Source organism: Nomascus leucogenys, chromosome 12 (assembly GCF_006542625.1).
Source record: "Nomascus leucogenys isolate Asia chromosome 12, Asia_NLE_v1, whole genome shotgun sequence".
Classification (NCBI taxonomy): domain Eukaryota; kingdom Metazoa; phylum Chordata; class Mammalia; order Primates; family Hylobatidae; genus Nomascus; species Nomascus leucogenys.
Window position 1 is genome coordinate 71,699,174 of NC_044392.1, and position 25,746 is coordinate 71,724,919.

The window sequence follows — 25,746 nt, forward strand, 5'->3', positions numbered from 1 at the left end:
AGTAAATTTCACATTAAAGCGTATGAAATATAGTTTGTCATAGTCAAAACATAATCCTATTAACACTTAGCTTACCAGTCTTTGATATAGTTTAAAAATAACTCCTCCATTATTTATCATAGCAAACAGCCTTCATGAGGTAATTTAAATTAAACAAACTTTTAGGGAAACTGTACTAAATGACTGAATCTCTGTGTCTCCTGCTGTAAAGGATACAAAACTGAATAGTGTATAATCCTTGACACTGAATAGTTTACAGACTAAAGAGAAATACAGAATAACAAGATAAATCCAACACAGTGCTATGAATTCAATGATAGCGATACATTTTGCAGGGACAGAAGTGGTGGGGGAGGGGAATGGTTTGATGTAATGCAGGGAACAGATATAGAGACAGGTCTTTCTGGTAGGCGGAAGGATTAGGTTGGGATCAGGGAAGGGTCCATGATAAGAAGATCCTTAAGGTGAGTGAGACTTGAAACATAAACAGAAGTTGGTTAAGGAAAAAAACTAATTTGGATGAAGAAAAGTATGAGATGAGAAACAGAGGGTTGTTTTTCAGCTCTAAAGTATGCTGCATAAGTGAAGAGATGAAGCTATTGAGGCAGACATGGCTTGGTGATGTACGCTATATAAAAATGCTGTGCTTTATTCATATAGGTAAATTGGAATATTTAAAAGTATTTTTTACTGGATAATATAATTTCTTTACCTCACTTGAGATGAAAAACAACTCTGATATTTCAAGGAAGTCCAAGTTTTATGCGGCTTGTGGCAGAATCTTGAAAAAATGCTTTTCTCGTAGTAAAATATATCAATTATAGACTATTAGACTCTTTAGTGTCATATGAATTTAGTGTGATAAAGAGTATAAAATACAATATCAGTATTTCTAAGATTTTAGCAGAGTCCTCAATACCTTTCAATTTATAACTTTTTTAATGATAAATGCCCAGGTACTAAGCTCAGAAGAATATGTTCATTGAAATAAAGTAGATGAGTGCTTTGAACCTCACTTGTTACTTTCGTGATGGCATCCAAGGCCCCCAATTTTTATTTTTTAATATGTGAAACACTAATGACAGTTCAAGCTAAGAAAACAAGATCAGATTGTTTTCTTTGATCAGGATTCAAGTAAAAGGCTATAAAACCATTAATTTGGCATAAGTTTCTAGCAGAAAAGTTGTCAAATGCAAACTATGAAAACCACGGACACACTGCAACTGATAATAACAGTTTGTACTTCATTGAATCATTGTGTTATGTTCACTGTAATCAGTAGACTAATGCATTTTCGTGATAAATCAGGGAAAATTTTGCTCCTATTAAATATAACATTAAAATTTAATATTTTTGTATTAAGGAATTTAATATTTAGTCATAATGCATTATTTTCTATATCTGCCAATAGGATTCTTCAAAATGTTCTGCTGAAATATGAAGAAGGTGGTTTTCAAATTTTTGGAAGGAGGTGGAGCAAGATGGCAAAATAGAAGGTTCCACCCATTGTTATCCCTGGCAAGGACACCAAGTAAATAATCATCTACAAAGAAAAAAAATGCCTTCATAAGAACCAAAGATCAGGAGAGCACTCAAGGTATCTGGTTTTAACTTCATATCACTGAAAGAGGCACTAGATAGAAAAAACAGTTCTGAATCAGCAACAACACTCATTTCCCACCCCCAGCAGCAGCTACCTGGTGCAGACAGCAAATCTGGGCCTTGATGGATAGAGAACACAGCAATAGTGAAGCATTGAACACAGTGCTGTTCTGTCAGAGCAGAAAGGAAAACCTAATCAAACTCACCTGCCCACAGAGGGATCATTTAAACCAGCCCTAGCCAGAGGGGAATTGCAGATCTCAGCATCCGAACTGAGATGCCTGCAAACCTCACCACTGAGAGCTACAGCACTCTGTCTCCAAGTAAATTGAAGGGCAGTCTAGGCCGTAAGGACTGAAACTGTTAGGCGAGTCCTAGTGCTGAATTAGGTCCAGAGACAATGGGCGGGACTGGCAGGGGAACAGGAGAGCAACATACCGAGACACCAGCTGGCATCACCCTCCCCGAGTCCCAGACTAGACAGTTCATGGCTCCAAAAGACACCATTCCTTCCACTTGACAGGAGAGGGAAAGTGGAGAAGACTTTGTCTTGCATCTAGGATACCAGCTCAGCCACAGCAGTGTAGGGCACCAGTCAGAGTCAGAAGGCCCCCATTCTAGGCCCTAGCTCAGGGACATTTCTAGAAACACCCTGGGCCAGAAGGGAACCTGCTGCCTTGAAGGAAAGGGCCCAGTCCTGGCAGCATTCACCATTTGGTAACTTAAAAACCCTTGGGCTCTGAATAACCAGTGGCAATACCTAGGTACTGCATTGAGTTCCTTGGGTAAGCCTCTGAGACTTGCTGGCTTCGAGTGAGACTCAGCACATTATCAGCTATTGTGGCTACAGGGCAAAATTTCTTCTGCTTGAGTAAACAAAGGGAAAAACAAAGAAGACTTCGTCTTTCATGTTAGGTACCAGCATGGCCACAGGGGATTAGAGCACCAAGTGGGCTCTCGTGGTCCCCAATTTCATGACTTGATTCTTGGACAGCATTACCAGACCTGCTGTGGGCCAGAAGGAACCCCACTGCTCTGAAGGGTAAGTCCCAGGCCAGGTAGCATTCTTGACAAACTGATTTAAGAGTGCTTGGGCCTTAAGGGAACATCAGCAGTAGTCTGGCAGTACTCCTCGTGGCCTGGGGTGATGGTGACTATGGGGTGAGCCTCGTCTGCCTTTGGAAAGGGGAAGGAAGAGTGAGAAGGACTATGCCTTGTTGTTTAAGTGCCAGCTCAACAATAATACAATAGAATACCAGGTAGATTTCTAAGGTTTTTGACTCTAGATCTTGACTCTCAGATGACATCTTTGGACCCACCCAGGGCCTGGTGGGCCTTGCCACATTGAAGGAAAGGACATCAGCCTTACTGGCTTTGACACCTGCTAATTGTAGAGCCCCAGGGCCTTGAGCAAACATGGGCATTGGCCAAGGATTGGTGACAGCAGGCCTTGGGCAAGACCCAGGGCTGTGTTGGCTTCATGTCTGGTAACCCAGAAAATTCTCCTTGATCTTCTCTAAGACTACCTAGGCAGTAACTCTACAAATCTGCCAGAAGCATAGCATTGCTGGGCTTGGGATGCCCCCTAAAGCAGATACAACTTAGATCACAGTACCTAGGTCCTTTCAAATATCTGGAAAGCCTTTCCAAGAAGGATGGCTACAAATAAAGCCAGACACTAAAGACTATAATAAATACTTAACTCCTCAATACTCAGGACCAAAGAACACCTACTACCACCAACATCTTCCAGGAAAACATGACCTCACCAAATGAACTAAATAAGCCACCAGGGACCAATCCTGGAGAAACAGAGATATGTGTCCTTTCAGACAAAGAATTCAAAATGGCCGTGTTGAGGAAACCCAAGAAATTCAAGATAACAGAGTGAAGGAATGCAGAATTCTATCAGATAAATTTAACTAAGAGATTGAAATAATTAAAAAGAATCAAGCAGATATTATGGAGCTGAAAAATGCAACTGGCATACTGAAGAATGCATCAGAGTCCTTTAATAGAAGAATGGATCAAGCAGAAGAACGAGTTGGTTAACCTGAAGATAGCCTATTTGAAAATACACAGTCTTTTTTGTTTTTTTGTTTTTTTAATTGCATTGTGTTTTTAATTTTAGTTTTCTTTTTTTTTAATTTTATTATTATTATACTTTAAGTTTTAGGGTACATGTGCACAACGTGCAGGTTTGTTACATATGTATACATGTCCCATGTTGGTGTGCTGCATCCATTAACTCATCATTTAGCATTAGGTATATCTCCTAATGCTATCCCTCCCCCCACCCCCCACCACACAACAGTTCCCGGTATGTGATGTTCCCCTTCCTGTGTCCATGTGTTCTCATTGTTCAATTCCCACCTATGAGTGAGAACATGCCATATTTGGGTTTTTGTCCTTGCGATAGTTTGCTGAGAATGATGGTTTCCAGCTTCATCCATGTCCCTACAAAGGACATGAACTCATCATTTTTTATGGCTGCATAGTATTCCATGGTGTATATGTGCCACATTTTCTTAATCCAGTCTATCATTGTTGGACATTTGGCTTGGTTCCAAGTCTTTGCTATTGTGAATAGTGCCGCAATAGACATATGTGTGCATGTGTCTTTATAGCAGCACGATTTATAATCCTTTGGGTATATACCCAGTAATGGGATGGCTGGGTCAAATGGTATTTCTAGTTCTAGATCCCTGAGGAATTGCCACACTGACTTCCACAATGGTTGAATTATTTTACAGTCCCAGCAACAGTGTAAAAGTGTTCCTATTTCTCCACATCCTCTCCAGCACCTGTTGTTTCCTGACTTTTTAATGATTGCCATTCTAACTGGTGTGAGATGGTATCTCATTGTGGTTTTGATTTGCATTTCTCTGATGGCCAGTGATGATGAGCATTTTTTAATGTGTTTTTTGGCTGCATAAATGTGTTCTTTCGAGAAGTGTCTGTTCATATCCTTTGCCCACTTGTTGATGGGGTTGTTTTTTTCTTGTAAATTTGTTTGAGTTCATTGTAGATTCTGGATATTAGCCCTTTGTCAGATGAGTAGGTTGCAAAAATTTTCTCCCATTCTGTAGGTTGCCTGTTCACTCTGATGGTAGTTTCTTTTGCTGTGCAGAAGCTCTTTAGTTTAATTAGATCCCATTTGTCAATTTTGGCTTTTGTTGCCATTGCTTTTGGTGTTTTAGACATGAAGTCCTTGCCTATGCCTATGTCCTGAATGGTATTGCCTAGATTTTCTTCTAGGGTTTTTATGGTTTTAGGTCTAACATGTAAGTCTTTAATCCATCTTAAAAAAAAAAAAAAGAAAATACACAGTCAGAGGAGACAAAAGAAAAAAAGAATAAAAAATAATGAAGCATGCCTACAGGATCTAGAAAATAGCCTCAAGGGGGCAAATCTGAGTTATTGGTCTTAAAGAGGAGGTAGAGAAAGGATAGGGGTGAAAATTTATTCAAAGGGATAATAACAGAGAACTCCCCAAACTTAGAGAAAGATATTAATATCCAAGTACAAGAAAGTTATAGGACACCAAGCAGATTTAACCCAAAGACATTTAATAACCAAACTCGCAAAAGTCAAGAATAAAGAAAGGATCCTAAAAGCAACAAGAGACAAGAAACAAATAACATACAATGGAGGTCCAATACATCTGGCAGCAGACTTTTCAGTGGAAACCTTACAGGCTAGGAGACAGTGGCATAACATATTTAAAGTGCTGAAGGAAGAATATATTTTTTCCCTAGAATAGTATATCCAGCAAAAATATTACATGAAAGAGAAATAAGGCCAGGAGTGGTGGCCCATGCCTGTAGTCCAGCACTTTGGGAGGCCGAGATGGGCAGATCACGAGCTCAGGAGATCGAGACCATCCTGGTTAACACAGTGAAGCCCCATCTCTACTAAAAATACAAAAAATAAAATAAAATAAAATTAGCCAGGCGTGGTGGTGGGTGCATGTAGTCCCAGCTACTCGGGAGGCTGAGGCAGAAGAATGGCATGAACCCGGGAGGTGGAGCTTGCAGTGAGCCGAGATCACAATCCTGCACTCCAGCCTGGGCAACAGAGCGAGACTCTCTCTCAAGAAGAAAAAAAATAAATAAATAAAGACTTTCCTAGAAAAACAAAAGCTGAGGAACTTCATCAATACCAGACCCATCCTAAAAATACATGCTAAAGGGAGTATTCAGTCTGAAACAAAAGGACTTTAATGAGCAATAAATAATTACCTGAATGTACAAAACTTACTGCTAATTGTAAATACACAGAAAATCACAGAATATTGTAGCACTGTAACTGTGGTGTGTCAACTACTCTTATCCTAAGCAGAAAGACTAAATGATGAACCAACTGAAAATAATGACAACAACTTTTCAAGATGCAGTCAGTACAATAAAATATAAATAGAAACAACAAAAATTTAAAAAGCAGGGGGATGAAGTTAAGGTGTTGAAGTTAAAAAGCAAGAAACTAAATGATATCACCAGAGAAAATTATCTTAATTATAGGAAGACAGGAAGGAAAACGTATATGAAGATAAGACTGCAAAACATCAGAAAACAAAGAACAAAATGGAAGATTTCAAGACAAAAACTGTAACAGGAAGACAAAGAAGGTCACTATCTAATGATAAAGGGGTCAATTCAGCAAGAGGTTATAACAATTTTAAATGTATATGCACCCAACACTGGAAGACACAGATACATAAAGGAAATATTGCTAGAAATAAAGAGAGATAGTGGCTGGAGACTTCAATACCCCACTTTCAGCATTGGACAGATATTCCAGACAGAAAATTAACAAAGAAACAATAGACTTCATCTGCACTCTAGAACAAATGCACTAATATTTATTTACAAAGCATTTCATCCAAAGGCTCCAGAATATCCATTCTTCTCCTCAGCACATGGATCATTCTCAAGAATAGACTATATGCTAGGTAACAAACAAGTCTTAAAACATTCACAAAAATTGATATAATATCAAGCATCTTCTCTGACTAAAATAGAATAAAACTAGAAAGTAATAACAAAAGGATTTTTGGAAACTATACAAATACATGGAAATTAAACAATATGCTCGTTAATGACTACTGGTGCATGAAGATTAAGAAAGAAATTGAAACATTTCTTGAAACAAATGATAATGTAAACGCAACATACCAAAACCTATGGGATACAGCAAAAGAAGTAATAAGAGGAAAGTTTATAGCTATGAGTTCCTACATCAAAAAAGAGAAAAAACTTCACCTAACAAGCTAATGATGTGTCTTAAAGAACTAGAAAAGCAAGAGCAAACCAAACCCAAAATTAGTAAAAGAAAAGCAACGTAAAGATCAGAGTAGAAATACATGAAAATTAAAATTAAAAAATACAAAAGAATGAAACAAAGTTTTTTTTTTAAAAGAAAGTTAAACAAAATTGACAAACCTTTAGCCAGACTAAGAAAAAAGGAGAAAAGATCCAAATAAATACAACCAGAAAAGAAGACATCACAACTGATATTGTAGAAATTCAAATGACCATTGGAAGCTACTATGAGCAACTACATGCCAATAAATTGGAAAATGTCGAAAAATGGACAGATTTTTAGATACATACAATGTACCAAGATTGAATGAAGAAGAAATCTAAAACCCGAACAAACTAATAACAAGTAACAAGATTGAAGCAGTAACAAAAATTCTTCTAGTAAAGAAAAACCCAGGATCTGATGGCTTCACTGCTGAATTGTACCAAGCATTTAACGAGGAACTAATACCAGTCCTACTAAAATTACTCTGAAAGACAGAGGAAGAGAAAAGTCTTCCAAACTCATTCGAAGATGCCAGTATTACCTTGATACCAAAACCATATAAAAACACATCACATGTACATTGATGTGTGATGTACACATCGATATACATCAGATACTGTTTTGGAGGCCATACCTCAACATAATAAAAGCTATATATGACAGACCCACAGCTAGTATCATACTTAATGAGGAAAAACTGAAAGCCTTTCCTCTGGGATCTGGAACACAAGAAGAATGCCCATCGTCACCACTGTTATTCAACATAGAACTGGAAGTCCTTTCTAGAGCAGTCAGATAAGAGAAAGAAATGAGAGGCATCCAAATAGAAAAGGAAGAAGTCATATTATCCTTATTTACAAATAAAATGATCTTATATTTGAAAACAACCTAAAGACTCCACAAGAAAACTATTAGAACTGATGAGTAAATTCATTAAAGTTGCAGAATATGAAATCAACACACAAAAATCAGAAGCATTTCTATATGCCAATAGTGAGCAAAGTGAAAAATAAAAAAGTAACCCCATCTACAATAGCCACACATAAAATTAAATACCTAAAAATTGACCAAAGAAGTAAAAATTCTCTATAATAAAAATATAAAAACAGATGAAAGAAATTGAAGAGGATTGCAAAATGTATATAAAAAATTCCACGTTCATGGATTGGCAGAATCAATATTGTTAGGCAACCTACAGATTCAATGCAATTTCTATCAAAACATGATATTCTTAATTCTAAAATTTATATAGAATCACAAAAGACTCAGAATAGCTAAAGCTATCTTAAACAAGAAGAACAAAACTGGAGAAATCACATTACCTGACTTCAAATTATACTACTGTGCTATAGTAACCCAAACAACATGGTATTGGCATAAAAACAGGTGCATAGACCAATGGAACAGAATGAAGAACCCAGAAAAAATTTCACACACCTACAGTGAACTTATTTTTGATAAAGTTGCCAAAAACATACACCGGGGAGAAAATAGTCTCTTTAATAAATGGTACTGGGAAAATGGGATATCCACATGCAAAAGAATGAAATTAGACCCCTGCCTCTCCCAATACACAAAACTCAAATCAAAATGGATTAAAGACTTAAGTCTATGACCTCAGTCCATTAAACTACTGCAAGAAAATGTTAGGGAAAGTCTCCAGGACATTGGCCTGGGCAAAAATTTATTGAGCAATACCCCACATCACAGGCATCCAAAGCAAAAAATGGACAAATGAGATCACATCAAGTTAAAACTTCTGTACAGCAATGGATATGATCAACAAAGTAAAGATAAAACCTACATAATGGGAGAAAATACTTGCAAAGCACCCATTTGACAAGGAATTAATAACCAGAATATATAAGGAGCTCAAACAACTCTATAGAAAAAAATCTAATAATCTGATAAAAAAAATGGCTGAAAGATTTGAAAAGAAATTTCACAAAAGAAGACATACGAATGGCACACAGGCATATAAAAAGGTGCTCCACATCACTGATCATCAGAGAAATGAAAATGAAAACTACAACAAAACATCATCTCACCCCGGTTAAAATGACTTATAGCCAAAAGACAGGTAATAAGAAATGCTGGTGAGGATGTGGAGAAAAGGTAACCCTTGTACACTATTGGTGGTAATGTAAATTAGTACAACCACTATGGAAAACAGTTTGGAGGTTCCTCAAAAAACTAAAAGTAGAGCTACCATATGATCCAGCAAACCCACTGCTGGCTATATATCCAAAACAAAGTAAATCAGTATATTGAAGAGATATCTACTTTTCTATGAGCACTGTTTACAATAGCTAAGATTGGAAGCAACCTAAATGTCTATCAACAGATGAATGGATATAGAAAATGTAGCACATGTACACAATGGAGTACTCTACAGCCAGAAAAATTAAGGAGGTCCAGTCATTTGCAACAACGTGGATGGAACTGGAGAGCATTATGTTAAGTGAAGTAAGCCAGGCAAAGAAAGACAAACATCACATGTTCTCCCTTACTTGTGTGATCTAAAACTGAAAACAATTGAACTCGTGGACCTAGAGAGTAGGAGGATGGTTACAATAGGCCATAAAGGATAGTGGGGGGTTGGGGAGGAGCTGACAATGGTTAGTGGGTACAAAAGAATAGAAACAATGAATAAGACACACTATGTGATAGCACAACGGGGTGACTATAGTCAATAATAACTTAAATTTTGTGTTTTAAAATAAAGAGTATAACTCAAAGGATAAATGCTTGAGGGGATGGACACTTCCTTCTCCATGGTGTGCTTATTTCACTTTGCATGCCTGTATCAAAACATCTCATGTATCCCATAAATATATACGACTAACATTTACCCACAAAAATAAAAAATAAAAAAGGAAAATAATTCATAGTAGATAAATCATTTTAGGGAACTTTCAGCAAAGGATGTCGTCAATTTGTAGAACAGACGTGGTTGTATCAATACATAGACAAAGAAACTGTAACTGAAATATTGCAATAGAAGAAGTATGGACATACCTATGTAGTCAAACTGAATCAAGAATTGGAGACTGGCTTTACAAATAGTATTGTGGAAAACACATACACACACACACACACACACCACACACACACACACACACACACCCCTAAGTGCACATGTAGCTTATCTTCAGATGGAGCTTGTAACAGGAAGAATGTCTTGATTATAGACTATTTTCAACTGTTTTAGATACATAAACACAGATATACACACAAACACACACACATACATATATATGCACACACACACATACACACACACACACACGCACATATATATATGTAATTTATGGTAATATCCTACTACAATTAATAACTCATCATTTAAAACTTTCAATGCCCCCAATTGCAAAATGAAGGATTTCCTGGCTCCATTCCAGCTTTAATTCTCGTGGGCTATGTAAGTGATCTCAGGTTAGTCTTTTCGTGTTCTCTTATTCTGGCCTGCTCTCAAAAACACTTGAACATGGTACCTCATCATCGTGGCTATTGAGAATGAAATCACAACGTCACTGACCATCCCAAGGGTTCTTCCTCCTGATAACGTTGAAAAGAGCAAACTGTTAAAGTGAAAAGAAGCACTATGAGTGAGGAATTTTGGATGTATCAAAGCCCAGCTGTTTTTAACAACAACAACAAAAAAAAGATGGTTCCTCTCTGTCATGCTGTGCCACTTTTCTGTGCATCTTGCTTGTGTCCCCATGACCACCGAGCAACATGAAATTAGCACACTTGTCATCTTCTTGTAGCGTTTGTCTCCCTATAGCACAGACATGAGTACCTGGGTATACTGAGGGATTCTAAATTTAGATAAACCCATATTATGTATTATTTCTTTCTTTCCTTCTTCCCACCAAGAACTCAAAAATTAGAGCAAAATAAAAATTCCCCCCAAAACAGATGAAATCCATTCTCGTATTTCTTAGGCAACTCCCAAGACCCTCTCAGAAATTGATTCCTTTTGTGTCTTTGTAGCAGTTCTATCAAAGTGCTAAAACATCCTAAATTATAGAATCAAACTGGAACTTCTGCTATATCCATAATTCCTGAACAAAACTGTAGACAAAACTTTTTTTCTATGTAAAACTTCTCTCCCCAGCGGAACCATAGCCTCTTTGAAAGCAGATTCCTTTTTTATTTTAACATTCTCAGTTCTTAGAAAACGGTCAAGAATATAGTAGCCATTCAATAAATAAATAATGAATTCAATGTAGAGTCTAAGATATAATGAGAAGGTGGAAGATTTTATGGTTAATTCACATTTCTAGTTTGTCTGACAGTACAGACAATTGCTATATGACTGAACTAATTAAAGAATAAAGATGACTGTAAAATCAAATAAATTTTAGTTAGTTAGCAACTCCATGACCAAACCACGCAGATTGCTTGGTTATCAGACTTTTGTGATGGTTAAATTCACAAATTGCTTATTTAACAACAGCCTAAATCATTAATATTGTTTGAACAACCATAGGTACACAGTGGATTCTAGGTTCTAATGCTTCTAAATCAAACATGTATGATATTTCATGTATCTGACATATTAACACTTCGATCAGTGAGAATACCCTTCTTTGTACTGAAAATTATAATTTTTCAAAGATGGCTACCTTGGAATCCAGATGGATTTTGAGGCCAAAAACCTTTCACTTTTGGTATTTTAAACTGATTTTTTAATTTTTAATTTTGACATAAATTGCAGTTAAATTGCAGGAAGAACACAAAGGACATTTTTTTTAATCCTGAATTATTTAAGTATAAATTGTTGACACGATGCTCATCACTACAATCAATTTATACATAGTTTAAGAATAAGGAAATTCTCTGTAAAAAAAAACTATATCAGAAAATCAGCATGAATATCAGCAAATTAAGATTACTATAATTTAATCCACAAATGTAATTCAATTTTATTAGCTGTCCCAATAACTTCATTATTTCTTCTATATCTATTAGTTGTCATTATTCCATAAGAAAAAGCTTTCAACGCTTTCTCTTCTCATTTCTTCCCCCACCTTCCTCTCTATATATAATAATCTAATAACCTATCATCTATATTAGCATGTTTTAGCATAGTTTTACTTAATAGGTTATATCCTGTTACTATCATGAATTATGCCAATGCTCAAATTGTCTCAGATTTTGGCCAATAGAAGCACTTTCAAGGTGGCATTTGTGTCCTTTTGATATGCCCCTCATTATATGAGCATTTCCTTTTGGCCCGACACAAATTTTGTGACTTACTTTATACTTTATCTGCTATACCTCTGGAATCAGCCACTTATCCAAGGAGCCTTGGTTCCTTTTAATGGAGAAAGATACTTAGAAACTAAGATATAGACACTAATTGTGTTCTTTACTATAGTAATTTAGTAGCTCTCAGACCCTCTTAATGCTAGAAAAATATATGAATGTATGCTCACACACCATACATATACATCTATATTTCTACATCTATCTCTGTGCATTAAAAACCATGAGGTTACAATAATATACTAATTTCAATCCAATAGCCCCGCAGTATATTGTAGTTATTTCCTCTTTCTTATTTGTAACTTCTTTTTTCAACGTTACACCTAGCTTTCTATTTTTACAGAACGCATATATGATCAAGCCTCACTAAGTGCAACCAAACTTCCATTGCCATCATTGCCACTCCATTCTCCTCCCACCCTCACCATCCCCATTTGGTTGTGCTCTGAAACTCTTTCAGGGTCTGACATTCCATGCCAGGCTGCCAACTATAACTCCTTTTGTGAATATTATCCTTTTCCACTGCCCCTCCCTCCACAGATGTCTACCTTGTACAGATTTAATTAATGGCATTTGGATTAAATTATTATGTAAGAATAGAAATAAGAAAGAAATGAAATAGAGAAGACAAGAGGAAGGGAGGAAAGAAGAAATGAATAAATTAATACTTATAGAATCATTGAACTATGATTTTATATCCATTTCAAAACATGTATTCAGAAAGACTATGCATTGGATGCTTGCTTTTTTCTTATTCTCTAAAAAATACTTGTTTTTAAAGGTAAGAATAACAAAATAATATAAAATATTAAAATTATTAAATTATGGGATATGCAAATATAAATGTAAGCAAACATTAGTAATGTTTAATTTTAAGTTGATCTTCTGTTTACCAAAATGCTCTGTATAAATTACTATAATTACAGAACATTTCTTACTTTTTCTTCTGCTGCAGAAATAATTTGAAAGTAAAGCTTAAGGATATATGAAAAGATTGGGAGAAATGCAATACTTTAATTTTTGCAGTTTGGCATTTCTAGAAAGCCAAACTAAATTTGATCTTTTTGAACAAAAGTGATCATTTTTCATCACATCCCAACCACAACAAGCTATCTATATACAGACAATTATATTTGATCTTCTTGATCTTCCTTACAAAAACAATACACAACATTTTAAACCAAACTTTTATTGGATTGGCCCTCAAGAAACCTATACAGAGCTGCTACCATCTTAAAACAGCTCGTTAGGGGTTGTGGCTTTTAAGAAAACACTTAAGGCATGTTTCATGGCTTCTAGGAGTTACATTCTAGAAAAGACAATAATTGTGATAGAAGGCAGAATGTGCTGTGTGATACAGGCAACAAATGATTAAGCAGTTTAGAGGAAAGAAAGAGCACCAGTGATTTCAATGATATGGAAATCTTTCAGTAAGTGTGGTATTAAAGCCTGGTCTAAATTGTTGATTTCTTTTTTTTAAGTAATACATGTAATATAAATAAATATATTTTTAAAATGAGACAAATAAAAGCTGAGAGACTATAAATTAAAGCACTCACTTTGAGAGGCCTAGGTGGGAGGACAGCTTGAGCCCAGGAGTTTGAGACTAGCCTGGGCAACATAATGAGACCCCCATCTCTACAAAAAAAAATAAAAAGACCATTCAAAATTATTCAAACTGTGTATGAATACTGCTTGTTTTATTCTTTGTAAAAAGTTGCTAACATAATTTGCTAGAAAAAATATGTTTTTCAAATTATATATATTTATATTTATAATTATACATATATATGCATAAATGGGCCATATATAGTCCATTTAAACAAATACACCTGAGATTCCTTATTAAATTTTAATTATTTGTTTTCTGCCCAAACTGATAAACTACAGTCTGTTAGTGCTTGGCCATAATACCCAGAGAGTGATCCACTGGGATAGATACTCTCACAAACTGTAGATCCAGAAGGAGAATGAGGTCTGGATGAATAATTACTATAATATGATTCATGAAAATATATAGGATTGTCAACAAATGTCTGTCCTATGTACAGGGCTGACGTCATGAATGTATGCATGACTTGTGCAGTCGCACAGGGCTCCTGCTCAGAAAAGTCCCAAACTTGGTTTAAAGTACTACTGCTTCTAGAAATTCTTAAGAGTTTTTGTACAAAGGACCCTGTATTTTTATTTTAAAGTGGAGCCCACAAATTATATAGCTTATTTTGCCTATATGTCTATTAAAATTGTCATTTTATTGCTACTTCCTTTTAATTTATAAAATAATAATTTTTAACCTCTGTTATTATATGTCCTTATGCTATTATCTTTTCTCCCTCTCCCTCCCTTCTTTTCTCTCTCCATCCCTCTTTCTCCTTTCATCTCTCTCTTTATCTCTCCCTCTCTCTTTTCCCTGTTAGACTGTTAGATCATAAGCTTCTGAGGACAAGGGTGATTGCTTATAAGAAGTGATCATCTTCAATAAGAATGAAAATAGATGCGCTGAAAGAAATGGTAGCGGACATTTTTTATGCACAAGGCAATATATATAACATGACAATTTAGGCAGCGTATTTACATATTAGTGTCAGGCAGCTAATTGTACATCTCAGAAACAAAATTACTTTCTTTAGATATTCTGAAAACTATCCTGAAAAGATTAACTTTAGTATTACAAATAAGTTAGAGTGAAACTGGTCCCTTTTAGCAAATTTAATTACTTAAGCAACTTTTCTGATCTTCATAATCTTTTGAACTTCACTGATAATAAAAAATGGTGTATATTATATGACCAAATCTTATTCAGACATCTGATTATGATAATGGTATACTAATATTCTTTTTAAATCCCCACAGTTATTTTTAATTGTTGCAATGTTTTTATCTCCTCTCACACTTTTAAATGTGTTCCAGTAATAACCATGACCAACTTCATTTTCTGACGTTAAAATAATTACCATTTTGGCTCTTTTTCTCTTTTGTGGTATGGGTTAATCCTAATTTTTCAGTCAGTATTTCAGAGGCATATAAAATGTTTAGCTGCAGGATCATGCTTCCACAAATGTGTGTTTGTGCAATATTTTTGTTTGAAGTCTATATGCAATATTTTTACTAGTAGAAAACACAGATCAAAGAAATAGAGAATGATTTGAACAGAATAGCAGGTAGAAAGAATGGCAAAAGAAAGAAGACTGACTTTATCCATTTAGTGGTTAATCCATATTTTTTCAGTTAATATATCCATTCATATTAAGATGATATTAATTTAGTACGAGAAGTTGCAACATTTATTTCATGGCATAGGGCAATGATTTTTACAGTATACCACTTGAGATAATACAATCATGAGATTTTTATAGAAATATTTTATAAATAAGTCTCAAAAAGTTACAGAGGTGATCTTATTGTTGTCTACCTTAAAAAATGAATAGAAATGTAATGTTTTATCTTCTCATAAGGTAATTGAATTTAGTAAAAAAATTCTTTTAGTGTTATATAAAGAGCTGTATTGATCTAACAGTTTTCTAAATAAACATGTCATTGTTAATGTACTCAATATTTGTCTAAAAAGGAAAATGTTTGACAATTATCTTGAAATTTATTGCTAGAAGAATCTTTACTTTTACAAACTGAGTTGTTAAACTTGAGTTTTGGGGTACTCCTTTTCTTTCATTCTAACTTAAAAAAATTGTTTCTCTTTCAGCCTCAGTGGATCTTCTAGTCATATTTGACTCAAATACAAAAGACAACTCTATTTATACTATTATAGAGCAATATATAAAATAGGAAACTCATTATCTGAAGCTCAAAACTGACTTCAAACTCTACATACCTTGGTTTGATTAAGGATCATCATGTGTCCAATCACTCTTTTTATTTTTAAAGTTATATTTCAGCCTAAATAAATGTGTTAAGTGTTATGTAACCTACATCCCACGATTTTAAAAAATGCAGTCAAAAATATGACAACTACTTATTTGAGTATGAGTCAGCACCTAACAGTGAGAACAAGAGAATGCTACTCAGTGCTCTTTGGATTATTTTTGAGGTAGACATATGCTTGGTTATTTTAATCAAAATTTATTAATTCCAATATTGAATTTGAAATAAAATATATGTCAACTACGTCAATAAAAAGATGGAAATTTGATGAGTTTGTTATCATTTATTCAGGGATAAACAACTATTTTCTTTAAACAGTCATGTTCCCATACTGTTTCTGATGCTTTCAAAAGAAGCAAATCTACACTGTAGCTAATCTTTGGGTTACGAAGGGAATCCAAGAGGTGTAGGTTCAAATCTTACCTGTTGCCTATCAACTGTGTGTCTTTGGGTAAGTTGGCTTTTTTCTTTCTTTCCCTTTCCTTCATTTCACTTCTTTTCTTCCATCTTTCCTATGGCAGATCCTGGATAGCTGTTTACTGAACCTGTTGAAATGTGGTCAAAGTGATGTGTACCACATCCAGGAGTGTGTCATGAAAACTGTCCTCATGCTCTTCCCCACAGAAGCCACTTGCTGAGGATGGTAGGAACTAGATGGAAAATGCCTGTGTTCTTGAATCACCTCTAGGAAGAGCCTCTCGCTGATCAAGAACATCTATTTGGGACTTTTTACATGAGAGAAAAATAGACTTCTTTCTATTGTGTAAGCTACTGAGATTTTGAAACTTATCTGTTTTTTAGTAACTACCATTACCCTTATTAGTAAATATCCTACTTGCTTTCTTTCCTTTTCTCCTTTCTTTTCTTTCTTCTTTCTTTTCTTTCTCCTGTTTTTCCTTTCCATTCCTTTTTTATCTTTAGGTTTTTTGTTTTTTTTTTTTTTTTACTTGTTTCCCTTTTGTTTCATCTCATAAATATTTATTCACCAACTCCTAAGTATAGAAAAGATAGACACTAACATAAATGTGCTTCCCCTCTTTCTGAGCCTCAGTTTTTTTTTCTCTAGATTAGCTTAAGAACATATATTTTTAACATAGCTTTTACTTTAGAAGGTAATGTATTTATTTCGTATTTCAAATCCTTGCTTACCAAGTCACACAAACAAACAAAAATAAAATGAAACATTCATAATCAATTACAGGTCATCAGTGATGGCAGTTGATCTCAATATTATGTTGCATTTTTAAGAATTATCTAAATATGAATGTAAATCTACTAAGAATTAGGCCATTTTAGGCTGCATGGAAGGAAAGACATTTGAAATATTTGAAATATTATCACCAAATAAACAACTTGAGCCCCAACTTTTTTTAAAACTATGTTACTAGGGTACAATTTTGTTTGCTTTTATTTTAGGTTCAGGGGTACATGTGCAGGTTCGTTATACAGGTAAATTGTGTGTCATAGGAGTTTGGTGTACAGATTATTTTGTTACCCAGGTAGTAAGCACAGTACATGATAGGTGGTTTTTCCATCCTTTCTCTTCTCCTAGCCCCACTCTCAAATACACGAGTACTCAATGTTTAGCTCCCACTTACAACTGAGAATATATGGTATTTGATTTTCTGTTCCTACGTTAGTTCACTTAAGATAATGGCCTCCAGCTTCATCCTTGTTTCTATAAAATACATGATTTCATTCAACATGGGCTCATATAATATTTTATGTATTGATGAAGTGAAATAAAGATTAATTTCCATTATTTGAACAGTAAAAATACATCAATAAAGTTAAAATAGTAAAATTTGAAGTGATAAGACTAATGAAAATGCTGTGTTTTATCTTAAGAATAAGAGAAAAATGCAAGATAGATAGTTTTCATCTTTGGCTTAAACACCTTTATAAGTATGAGAAACAGACTAAATGAAAAACAATTGTAATCATTAACATTATTAAATTATCATTTAGTAATTCAATTCTGGGGATGTGTGCTAAGGATATAACAACATGTAAGACATAGACCATTTTGTGAAAGAATTTTTAAGTTATTTAGATATACAAAACATAAATAAAAAATAAAATTGACAGTATAAAGCAACATTTGTTAGGTACCATGTAAGTGGGCAATAGAAGGAATAACCTTCAACATGTCAGAGGATAAAAATATTTTTGATGTCTGGCATTCTTAGAAAAGTTCAGTAAGAATTGACACTTGAAGTAGTCTTGAAATAATTAATGAGATTTAAATCATTTGATAAATTATCAAATTTTGCAGGTTTTGGGGGTGTGGGGTGAAGTGGAACAGAGGATGGCATATTGACCAGTTTAACAAGAATGGAGGATTGTTTTAGATGAGCAGGCAAATTTCCCCTCTCAAGATAAAGAATATGGATGTATTCAAATTGTATTCAAAATGTTCATTCTGGACATTGGCAAACAACTGAAGTTTTTTGAGCAAAGACTCTATTATACACTTTGTAGATTTTGGAAGATTGATTTATTAGTCTTGTATAGAATGCACCAAAGAGAAGAAAATTTTGAGACAGAAAGACTCATTGAGATAGTATTGCAAAAATCCTAAATTGAGATGATGAAGAATGGATTTACTGGGAATGTTGGTGGCAGATTGGAAATTGCAGGAGATAAGGATAAATCTATAGAAGGAAGGCCCCCAAATACTGAAAACTGGTTTTCTGAGAGATCATGTTATGATTAGTAAAAAAAATACAGAACAAAAACTCTTTGAGGTACTATGCATTTGACCTTCTGTGTTTGAAAACTTATTTAAGCCACACACTGAGCAGCTTCCATATTATGCTTTATATACTAACAGACTACTGCACACTATTGTGACAATTCACTTTGAAGTTACTCTCAGCAGTGAATGGATTGATGAAAGAAAGTTCTGTAATCTTTCTGAGCAGGTCTGGGACATGGTAAAGCAAAGAGGAATCGTGGGGAATAGGCCTGATCAGGTCTTCAAAAGGCCTTTTCTCTCCCTGCTAAAAAGTGTTCATTCTTAGTTACCACCCTCTCAGAAAAAACTGTGACTCTCAGGAGTTTTATCTGGAACAATATGAATGGTTTTACTTTCAATAGTCACAAGGAAAATGACAGGTTACATTTAATTTTTTATATCTTTATTTACATAGACTTTAGTGATATCCCTGCTTGCTGTATAATTTGATTTATTTTGGGGCATCAAAAAGAATCCACTGAAGTTGCACATGGCAACTGCCTACTTGCACAGCAAAACATGTAGTACAGAACAGATAATATTTAGTTAAAAAATCACAGATTACTTTAAAAAAGGAATTGTGGGATTATACTTATAAAAATATACTTTATCCAATGCAAGAACACTAGTCGAAGAATAAACAAGTCTGCGTTTGAGAATATATTGCCTTCTAATTTATATAGAAGGCCGAACAAAGGAGCACTGGATTTAAATTTGTTAAAGCTTCTGATGATAGATACAGAAATGTGTAAACATAGGGTAAATCATACAAATTATTGAAAAAAAACACAGATTTAAATATAAAATATTACCTTTTGTTTTCCTATCTTTCCTATCTTTTCTTGTCTTTCTTAATTGTATCGGGCAGTGTATTTATGATTTGCACGCTTTTCTGTATAATGTTATGTTTCAGTAAAATATTTTTAAAAGCTAAAAATATTGTATTATAACAGTGCTAAGAACACTTACTAAATATAGCAGTTAATGCATAGATTCTGGATTTCAATCTTGGTGTTAAACTTTTCAGCTATATGACCATAGGGAAATTATTTCCTGTCTGTGGTATAATTTTTTCAACTATAAAATGAAAATAATAATAGTTCCCAGTTCATACAGTTGTTGTGATGCTTGATGTCTTAGTATGTGTAAAAAGCTCTTAGATGAGGGTTTAGCACATAGTTAGTGCTATGTGTATACTATTAATGTCTATCTGTTGCTATTGTTTCTGTGAGAATTATGTAAGATAATTAATATAAACACCTTAGATGTCACCTGGAATATTCTAAGTGCCCAATAATTAATCGTCTTTTTTTCTGATATGGCATTATAACTCAAATTAGTCACTTTAAGTAATAGAAATTAATATATCTAATAATTAAGAAGAAATTATTGTCATTATTGATTAAAACAAATAATAATAATAATTATTATTATTTTTTGAGACAGAGTCTTGCTCTGTCGCCCAGGCTGGAGTGCAGTGGTGCCATCTCGGCTCACTGCAACCTCCGCCTCCCAGGTTCAAGCAATTCTCCTGCTTTAGTCTCCCGAGTAGCTGGGTCTACAGGCGCCCACCACCACGCCTGGCTAATTTTTGTATTTTTAGTAGAGACGGGGTTTCACCATGTTATCCAGGATGGTCTCGATCTCCTGAGCTTGTGATCCGCCCGCCTCAGTCTCCCAAAGTGCTGGGATTACAGGCATTAAAACAGATAATTATTTTATTTTAAATGACTTTTATTATTATTTCCATAGACAGTATTCTTAATTTTAACAATTGCTACAGTCTGCTTTTTATTGTTTTCCCAAAAAAATTATAACCATAAGAACCTGTAATTGGTGATTTGTGGTCAAACTCAGGGCTATTATATGCCATCATCATGTGCTTACACATGCAATTTCAAAACAAAATAAAATGTTAATTTCCTCCAAATCTGTGATGAAAAGAACTTTAAGATTAAATATCCAAATGTCAACACTTAGATACTCGATTTCATTTTGTTTCTTAGCCAAGTTACCTGTAGTAGTCATACATAGCAGCAGTATTAGTCTAAACAATTAAAACTAGTCATGATAAAAACAAAGGCAAGGTCGTGATACTTCTTTTAAAAACAGAGAAGGATTGCATCTCGAATTCCAATTTTATTGAACACAGCCATGAAATGACTAATATGTGTTCAAATGGTTTGTCAGTTAATGCAAGCGATGCAAAATGAATAACAGACTCGCGATTTAAGCGACTTAGAATGAGATGAATTTGCAAAATAATATAAAATAAGGTTAAGTAAATGTAGTAAGGGAGGGAGATGTTCAGTGGACATCACAACAGTAAAATATTCTAAAAGGTTGAGGATGGGGAACAAACGAAGTGGCATTAAGATAGGATTTGAGTGATTGTCAGAAATTTGACAGATGGAGATGGAGAAGGAATGATTTTATGCTAGTGACTGAGGGCATCTTTGGGCAGAGTAAATGGTTTGTTTGTTTTTAATGTTACTTTAAGTTCTCGGATACATGTGCTGAACATGTAGGTTTGTTACACAGGTATGCATGTTTGGATATTAAGGAACCCTTTTGAAGCTGTGGTCAGTATGGTTGGAAATATACGTTAAGACATTTTTAAGAACTAACAGAGTAGTGTTTTTCCATTTTGTAGGTATTTTCTTATTTTTCTCATCCTTAAAAACTCTTTAAAACCCTAACTATTCTCTTCTAAAGCTTTGAAACCGCTTCTTCACTCTTTTTAAAATTACATTATTGTTTCAATTAATGCGCTTACATGGTTTAATAAGTCAGATTGTAGCTAAAGTCTTATAATGAAAATAGGAGTACCTTGCCCTGGCCACTGCCCAACCCCAAGTTGCAATCCAAAAAACCTGCTTTTAACTTTTGGCTAGAAACTAGTCTCCATCTACTGATTTTAAATAAATGTATTTTGCTGCTATTTCTTAATACTTAAATTGGTGACTTCTACGGATTTCCTATTGTAAAGATGAGTAGTTAGCTTTCCAGTGCAATCTGATGATGTTTTTAAGACACGGTTTCTCTCTCTTTCTATGATACACGGGTGCACGCATGCACACACACACACACACACACACACACACACACACACACACTTCCCCTCCACTATACTCCCAATATAATGTATCAATTTTTTGCTGAAATAAGTATTCAGTGTTTACATAACTGTATGTAAATATTATGAAAACTAAACCACATAATGAACAATAGTGACATTTTTTCTTTGAGTAGCTTTTAGTTTTCCTAGAATTAGTAATTCCTTCATTATTGCATTTGCTTAAGTGTCTTTTGTACTAACTGGTAATTTTCCTCCAACTCTGAAAGAATCATAAAACTCATGACCAAATGGTCAAACACATTAAATAATCTCTCAGTGCATCTATCTGTCTGTCTATCAATCATCTATTTATCTGTATGTATCTACTTTTATTTAATCTACATTATCATCACTTCTGGAAACTTTATCCCTCCTGATTCCACCTGGACTGATCTCTAAAGCTATGCACAACTATTGTCCTTGTATTTTTATTCACCATCATTCCGAGAATCCTGCCTAATGTTTCTTATAATAAAGTTGTTTCTTTAATTACTTGTCTGCTATTCTGTTTTTTCATTCTATTTACCTTTTTATTAACAACTTTTCATTCCTTTGTAAAAATTTCAGTGAATTATCATATAGAAGAGATATTCTATTTCTGTGTTCTATCCACTATGTTTAACTGACAGTCTCTCCAACTTATAATAAATGATATTTTAGTTCACAGTAAAAAGAGATGATTTTAGATTTAAGCTTGATCAAATAGTTGCTTCCGTATCTTTAAGGTTCATCTGTATTGATGCCAAATCTCTTTTCAATCCAGATTTGGAGAATGGCTAATTCCCTTCTTGATTCTCTGCCTTCCCAAATCTAGCTGTTACCCCATTGTCTTTGCTTTACGGTAATGCTTACTGAGAATTTGTGTACATTTGTTGGCTATGTCTCCTCAACTCTCATCTTGAATTCATGGCAACAAAGTTTTAACTCTACTAACTTCCTGAAATGGTTTGTATCAGTGTTACTCATGGTCCATTTTAAAACATTCTGGGGTGTTTTTTTTCTCCATGCATAATATCTTTGATGATAGATTTTGTGATAGGAGCTAAGTTTTTGCATTTTCCTTTTCTAGCTTTTGACTGGAATGATAAAATGTGAAACAATAAAAACTAAGGAAATAATGGGAATAGATTGTGTGTGTACTGATTTATATTATATAAGTTGTGAATCTCATCTATGATTCCCCACACATTTTTAGGTTGTGCTATAGTTTGGAAAAGCTCATAAAATATTCCCTTTGCTGACTTAATTGATAGATTTCATATAAACCACCAGGAATTGCTTTTACCCCAGGAGAGTCTTATGACCTCTAATATTTTGAAGTGAACTGAATTCTGGACCCTATTCTTTGCTCTGTGGTAAACTGGTGTCCAGTGGGTTCAAATAAATAGTCCAAATGGATTGGAATACTCTCAAGAAATTACCAAAAAATAGCTGAATATTTGGGAGACTCTGGTTCATTTAACGAACCCCACCAGCACAACAAATTATATCAACATAGGAAAATGTTTTTGTTGATAGTTTCTGTTTTATTGTTGTTGTTGTTTAATAAGAAGTTTGTTTTGGATGGTGAAATAATAGATGGGAAATTGCCCCAAAGTTGATTTTTTTCATAAGAATAAGTCACAAATGATTGACCATATTCTGTTATTTCATTCACTTGTAACGGATGTAATGTATGATGGCTTTCACTGCATTTTTTCAATAATTGGCTTTAATTCTATTTTCAGAGGACATGTGTACATCAAACTGAAGATATTTTCATGAAATTTACTTTAGTAAGAGAAGTTTATTTCCATTTATGATCTTTTATTACTCTTCTGCATGTCTACGTTGTTTACTCCTTAATTCATAAGTTATTTGAAAATTGCCCTTTATTTTTCATAACTAAAGATCCCTTCCCTTCCTTTTCTATATAATCCTCAGGCATTTTGCATGGTTGAATATATTTTTGGTGTGTAAAAAGGGGGACCCTCCTGTACTAATTATTCTGTTGCTTATGCTAGAGATTTGTACATTAAATTGTTAGTTACTAAATATTAAGTCTGGAACAAGATATGACAATTCAGATATGGCAAAGGTAAATTATGGCATATGGCACTATTATAAGGTGTGCTACTATTTTTATAGTAACTTTACCCACTCTATAACCACAAATAAGTATTTGTCTAGTATGTGTGTAGTTTTAAGGAAATTATGTTGCAGCTTGTAATTACTTGCACTGAAATCCATCTGCTCATACTTAGACCTTACACTGCCTCAAATGCACTTGCCGGGCAGGGGGAAGTTGGATATGTTTTCTTAGTTGATTAAAGCCGTAATATTTACTTTAGTCCTGTAAGAATAAATTTGCTTTACTGTGGAATCAATAAGTCTAGGTGTGTTTCCTTAAAAGTGAAGTACTAATGATGTGCCGATTTAGAGAAAGAGAGAAGAGAAAGAAAATTTCAGCAAGGTCTTGGGTTTCCCCTCTAGATGCTTCCATATATACAATGACAATATTTGACCAAAAAAAATAGTATTTGTAAAGTAGGAGTAGCTGCCTGAACTGCTAGGAGGATTTTTTTTCACCATTTATTTTTTTCACTAAAATGAGACTTCCAAGTAAATTAACTTGACTTACAATAATACTATTGAAACTCTGTATTTTTGCACACACTCTTCATTTTTTTCTATGTATTCTACATGCATTTCTGTCTCTGAGTTATTTGCTCTTTCATAGAACCAACCATACATTTCTGCTTAGAATGTCCTTAAAATTTTTCCTGTTAATCAAAATTTTGCTTATCTCTCGTTTGTATACCATCTGTTCTATAAAACAATCTCTAATGTCTCACAAAATATTAATCTGTTTTCTCCTGAGTTTGTGGAGTTTCTTTTATAATATTTGTTATAGTTGGCCCCTCATAATGATTAAATGTCTTCTTGTCTGTATTTCTATCTGGACTGTGAAATTTATAAACTGCTTTCCAGTAAGAATCATGCCTTATTTGTGTGTTTGGAATGCTCACAGCATTAGCAGGTACCTGACACCCTACACTTAACATGTGTTTATTAATCATAGATTTCTGCTGTCATTGCTTTGGGAATGCTTTTATCTGTTTATCCAAAGCAGGCATCCAAAGCAGATATATTTTCTGTCCTTCAGGGGTTAGCTTAAGACCTAGTTCTTTCTTACGGTTGTTTTTGGTGAAACTTACCCTCATTGGTTTCTCGTTTTTCTAATCTGACAGTTGTTTGTATGTTCAAAGGAGCTAATACACAAAAGAGTGCCTGGCACAGAGTCAGCACTATCAGAGGATTAGCCATCTAAAAGTCACTTACAGTCTGTCATGCACAGAGAGGTGACATGTTCAAGAATATTCGGTGGGTAAGTGGCAAAGTGGAGACTTGGAGCTTCTGGCCCTATCAGGGCTTGTGATATTCTCTAAGTCATTGAATCTTCCCTAAGATCTGTGTCCCTGGCAGTCTCAGTAAGGAAATATGCATAAAAGGGACACACTGGAAGATGGACCATTCTTTATCAGCTAGAGCATTAGTTTGTGCTTTGAGAAGTAATTTTGACTTTCTAGACTCAAGTCTAAACTAAAGAAGGATTGGCATGTTTCTTAGACCTTTACAGTACCCCTGACCTAATTCTCAGATGTCTTTTAAAGGCAGAGACACATCCTATAAAGATTGAGCTTATGTAAAACATCTCATATTGTAAGCATAATGTGGGGAGGACATGCATATTATTTTCAGTTAATGATTGCCTATTATTTACTAGACACTTACAAATATTTCTGTTGCTTACCATGATGATGTGTGAGAGGGATTAGCATCCCTGCTT